Genomic DNA, 6229 nt, shown 5'->3' with positions numbered 1-6229 from the left:
TGCTGATGACACTCAGCTCTATCTCTCCCTACCACCTGATTGCAGGGACGGAGTGCTTTATCCTAAACCAGTGCCTGAAGGCTGTGAAGCGCTGGATGTGGGTAACAAACTGAAACTTAATCCAGACAAGATGGAAGTACTGCTGGTCAAGGGGAAAACTGTGCCAGGGATAGGGTTGCAACCTATTCTGGATGGGGTTGCACTCCCCTTGAAGGAGCAGGTCCGCAGTTTGGGAGTCCTGGAACCTGCCCTGCTGCTTGAATATCAGGTGGCTGCTGTAGACAGGAGTGCTTTTGGCCAGCTCAAACTGGTCTACCAGCTGCGTCCGAGCCATGATGCCTAATTTCAGATTTCCCAGCTGCTTGGCTGGGAGTCCAGAGTCTGTGAGTTCAAATCCCCGCTCGTGTCTCGTGGGTGTAAAGGGCCAGCTAAAGATCACCCCCACAGCGAGTGGCTTAGGGGTTATGTGCCCTGCCACCTGTGCAGCCGTGGGCAAGCTGCAGAGTCCCCAGGAGCCCAGTTGCCCCCCAGCTGGCAGTTGCAAACAAGGAAGGGGCTGGCTTGTGCAGCTGTGGCAAGCTGAGCAGGCCCTAGCTAGCTGGGGAGGACTAGCCTCAGAGGGAGGCAATGGTAACCCCCCTCTGAATACTGCTTACCATGAAATCCCAGGATCAACTTGAAGGCAGTCCATTTCCATTTTAAATGTTGCAAAGTTGGCTCTGCAGCTCTCTCTCTCTCTCGCTCTCTCTCACACACACACACACACACACACAAACGCACACACACACACACACACACACTTCAATCATATTCTTTTACACAGGATTAATTAAACCAGAACAACATTTACCCACTAGTTCCTTAATGTAAGGACTCACGCCTACAGGAAACATAGGGGTATCAGGAGGTGTGTGGATTTAGCCTGGGTACTAAGTGGTCCGGAGGACATGTTCCAGAGTCATTTCCCTGCACTCATTTCACTGTGCAGTGAAAACTGCTCTGGAATAGAACAATCAGGTAACAACTTTGTTGCAATGGCCATTATAATGTGAACTGAGTTTGCTGTTTGCTCAAGGTTAGTATTAGGTCAGATGAACTGACTATTTGTTTATCCTTGACGTTGAGGCTGCTATCCTAAAAGCACATCTGTACAATACTATAAGATGTCTGTGAGAAGATTAATCTGCATCAACTGGACTTACTAATGAGATGTGCTGAATAGTACTAGAGTACAACACCTTTTTCTTTACATGATCCCTCCTAACATCCCAGGGTATGGGATTGCAAAAAGCACCCAAAACCATTCCTCTGATAAAAACAGGTACTACATAATGAAAGGAGGGGAACGACTGTTAGGTAGGAAATATTTTATCACGCCTTAGAGAGTGAAGCATGTAAATTAATATCTCAACAGATAAATCTGCATAAACCAAGAACTGCTAGTTTCATTGACTAGCAATGATCATAAGTCAAGAGTGAATTAATGTACCTTTGACTTAACTGCAAAATATGCCAAGAGTTTTATGATGATGCAAATAGTTTTCTCTTGTGGTTTCTAACCATGCTGTGAGTGATACTATGGGGCCATGTGGAAAGAAATCCAACACCCTCTCCTCTTCAGGTAATTCAACTCCTTGGCCATATCTATGTCCCACATGGGTGCTAAATCCCATCAGTATCTGAGTCAAAGTGGTATGAGAGGTGGAGGGTAGGGGCAGATCTTTTGATCTCCAAAGACTCTTTCATGGGTCAATTGAGAGGTGATGATTGTAGAAGGTGAAGATTCCTAGTTCATCATCAGCAGTGTGTTGATGGCCTTCAGATAGTCTGGGAACATAATAGAGGGAAAATATTTACGAAACAAAGACCAGCACAGCATTAACATTGCTAATGTGCTTTGGAAAGGGTGAATGTGTAAATAATATGGAAACTCTCTGTGTTGGGGGATACAAATGTGTTCCTTAAATAGATAGAAAGATGGCAATATTTGCTTCTTTACTGCAGTATTATTGGAATAGACTCTGCAACGTGCTGAGCAAAACACCACGCTTAGCAATGCAGCTTCTATTTTACTAAAGGCACAATCTCGGCAAAGTTCTCTCATGAGCCTCTCATACACATTAAAGGGCTCACCCAGGAGAACTCCATTATAATAATCCAAATCTGCCAACCTGGGTTTCTTCTGGGAGGAAGGGTGAGATATAGATAGATAGATAGATAGATAGATAGATAGATAGATAGATAGATAGATAGATAGATAGATAGATAGATAGATAGATAGATAGATAGATAGATAGATAGATAGATAGATAGATGGGCCACCCATTTCAGAAACAAGATCACAAAGCAAAAACATTTCAGAAAATCATTACATAGATTCCCAAGAAATTACATTTGTTTCCTTTTCAAACGCATGACTTGTGCTCTTGGAATCTGTTCTATTCATGCTTTTATAATCACAAAGGAAAGCTTCATACTCAACTAAACATGATGCAGGAAATCAATAATCAGGATTTCACTTGAGTTTTATTTTAACTTCAAAGAATAATAATTTGATCACAAAAGTGGTGCCAGGGAATATTTTTTTAAACCTTTCTTCCCATGCCATGTCTGATGTACGTTGCCCCATTCCCTAGGTTGGAACTGAGGTACCTGAAGGACCACACATCTCCATATGAACTTGCTTGTTTAATGAGATAAATATCAGAGGTCCTTCTCTGAGCGCCCCCAGAGATAGTGAATGGGAAACCAAAAAAGGATCTTTACTGTTGTGGCACCCTGATTATAGAATTTTTTCCTTCCAGAGGCTCACTTGCTGCCTCCTTTATTGTTGTTTTAGTGCAGAGAGATGTTTTTACTTTTCAAGGCATTTTAAGGAGGTGTGGTTGTTGTTGTTTTGCTTTCTTGCTTTTGCTACTTCAGTTTTTATATATTTGTTTTTATTTGTGTTTTGTTATTCTATTAGGATGATATAGAACCAAATTAGGTTGAGAGTAAGCCCACTGAAATCAATGGATTTAAGTTACTTAAGTCCATTGGTTACTTAAGGCTATTGATTTCAATAGGTCTACGGTATGACTAACTTTGGAGATTACCTTGTTTTGTCATGTTGTGTAAGTCACCCTGGGAACTTTTACCTTAAGGATCAGATACGAATCCTTAAAGTAAACAAACAAATAAGTAAGTGAGTGAGGAAGCTGCTATTCGTTTGGAGGTGGTAAGAAGGAGATACAGTGAAGAGGAGCTTTCAGGGAGTGATTTAGATCAGGGAAACAGAGTGGTAAGAAAGGGTTAACCTCTCCCCCAATATTGCTTCTCTAACTGAAGCAAGAATTCACACATTTATTCTGAAGGGAAAAGGGCGGGATGGGAGCCTGATGGTTCTCCTATGTTTTTCTGATTGGGCCCTTGCTTGTTCAGATACACTGAACTTCCCATGAAATTAAAGCACAGGCTTTAAAGAAATGCATCAAGCATGATATTGTTGTTGTTATATGCCTTCAAGTCGATTTTGACTTATGGCAACCCTATGAATCTTTTTTATATATATGTTCATAAGGTTTTCATGGTAAGAGGTATTCAGAGGTGGTTTATCATTGCCTTCCTCTAAGCCTGTGGCACCTGGTATTCCCAGGCAGTCTCCCATCCAAGTACTAACCAGGCCTGACCCTGTTTAGCTTCCGAGATCAGACGAGATTGGGCGTGTTCAGGGTAGTATGCCCGTAGATCAAGCATGATAAGACTGCTAATAATTCCCTACAATTGGCAACCTTACATATAGAAGGATGATAAATTTGTGCCTATATTTGACACCACCTAGGAGTAGTTTCTGGAGAGAGCTGGAGGTAATAATTCTGGGTGCATCTGTCAGGATGGACAATTGCATACAGGCATCTCCTCAACTGTTTTTAATGTAGCTTTGGGGAAAATATCCTAGATTAAAAGTTATTCCATTTTAGGTCATGGGATTAAAGGGAATCAGAGTGGTTTGCTGATGACAACTGATCAACATTGTTGCACCTCATATATAAGGCTGGGGTCGCCAATGTGGTACCCATGGGCAGCAGTGGCAGCCTTGAGGCTTTTCTTTGTTGCCCATAAAATGTCACTGCCCTCTTCATCATGAGGTGACGAAGACATCATTGAGGCCTTCCCCCATCCTTGAAAAGTTCATAGAGCTGAGGGAGGAAGTTGGAAGAGCCACAGCCTTTCCCACTTTGTTCTTAAGCTCGATGTGCTTTTCAAGGCTCCGATTGGCACTTGAGCACCTGAACAGAAAGCCGAGCAACCAAGAGAACAGGAAAGAAGGGTGAAATGTGTTGCAAGTGGGGTAAGAGCAACTCCTGTTTGATCCTTTTGTTTGTATTCCAGAAGGAAGATAGAGTTAGGGTCCTCCAGCTGCCTAGGCTTGCCTGTTTTTACCTGTGCTCTTCTCTACCTAGCTTCCTTCCATTGTAAACTGATATGCTCAGGGAAGCTGACCTGCCCCTCCTTCCTTTGTCTTCTGCTTTGTCTGTCCAAGGAGAGAGGAGACATCTCTGTCTTTGCTCTCTCTCCTGAGCCATGAGGGCAATACCCACGTCTGGGCATTGCGCCTTCAACTTAGTTAGTTAGCTAGAACTAAATATGCCTTTCCTATCTACTATGTATTCCTATAAATAAAGTAGCTTTTCTTATTTTACTGTCTTAAGTCTCAGTGATTTAAATGCAGGGTAGAAGCCTGGCACACATGCAGCTCAGACACTGAGTATCTCTGCATAAATATTTCCAGAGCAGAACAGTTCTCCAGCTTTTCATTACAGTCTGCCATTTGGTACATAGGATTTGTATATATTTAACAGTTTTAAGTTTAACTGTTCTTTAAGAGGCTTATGGGGGAAATCACTGATAGTCCCAGCACTGAAGTCAATAGAACTAAAGCATTGTGTGGTCACTGTTATTGCCCTGTAACTAGCTAAATACCTCCAATCAGGGCTGCTCCTTTAGGTTGCAGAGAATGAGACAGAGGGCAAAGGCATCATTATTGTCACTGGCTACCTTCAAGGCCTAGTGTTACCCAGGCTGCATTCATGCACGGGACTTATTGCATTAGTTTAACAGATTTAAATTGTAGCACTTCTGTTCCAGTTCTAAAATTCCTTTCACACTGCAGAACCTGTTGCGTTAAGGAACTGTGGCTTTTTCTGCCAATATACTGGCATTTCGCACAGCTATTTTTCACACTATGACCCTCCATGGCGCAGAGTGGTAAGCAGCGGTAACGCAGCCGAAGCTCTGCTCACGGCCGGAGTTCAATTCCAATGAAAGGAGGAAGTTGAATCTCCAGTAAAAGGGGTCAAGGTCCACTTAGCCTTCCATCCATCCGTGGTCGGTAAAATGAGTACCCGGCATACGCTGGGGGGTAAAGAAAGGCCAGGGACGGAACTGGCAATCCCACCCCATATATATGGTCTGCCTAGTAAACATCGCAAGACATCACCCTAAGAGTCGGAAACGACTCGCACTACAAGTGCAGGGACACCTTTACCTTTTCAATTTTTTACACTGCTGCAATGAACAGCACCTTGTTTTTGTCCCTCACTCGTTATACACATGCACACTGTAGTTCTCCCCCACAAAAAAAAGTTGGCGTGTGCCTAAAGGACGGGAACGCATTGCATGCCGGGATGTCTGTCACACAAGCAGCTGCAGCTACTGCAAAGTTCCTGCAGTCTTCCAGGTTCCCAGGCTTGCAAATGGATTATTTCTACTATTATTTATCACAAAATTAGCGCTAAACTTCCACTATATTCCACTAGATTTCCAGAACTAGCTTTTACATCATCTGAAAGATCACATATAATGTGCAAATTACCAGGTAAAAAATCGGAATAACAGAATAACGTGCAGTGTGAAAGCAGCCCTACAGTTATTAAAGGGAGCATCAGTGGTTTGTAAACTTGCCTACACAAAGCGAACCTGGAGAGTCCTCTACCTGGAGGGTAGAGTTAGGGGGAATAATAATAATAATAACAATCTACTACTACTACTATTTCAGGAGAGGTGAACCTTTGGCCCTCCAGGTGTTTGTTTTTTAAGGGTGCTGGACATTGTAGCTCTGTAAGGGGTTAACTACAGTTCCCATGATTCTTTGGGGGAAACCATGTGCTTTAAATGTATAGTGTGGAATCAGATGCGACTTTAGCCGTTATAAACAGATGGACTAGTTTTACTGGACTAGATTTACACT

General features: G+C 42.8%; 1 pseudogene; it reads right to left on the bottom strand.

The window, feature by feature from the left end:
• Positions 1-3609: 3609 nt before the first annotated feature.
• Positions 3610-3728, bottom strand: LOC133384616 (5S ribosomal RNA; annotated as a pseudogene).
• Positions 3729-6229: the final 2501 nt, after the last annotated feature.

Source organism: Rhineura floridana, chromosome 4 (genome assembly GCF_030035675.1).
Source record: "Rhineura floridana isolate rRhiFlo1 chromosome 4, rRhiFlo1.hap2, whole genome shotgun sequence".
NCBI lineage: Eukaryota > Metazoa > Chordata > Lepidosauria > Squamata > Rhineuridae > Rhineura > Rhineura floridana.
Note: the sequence above shows the minus strand (reverse complement) of the source record. Positions and strands in the feature narration are given on the sequence as shown.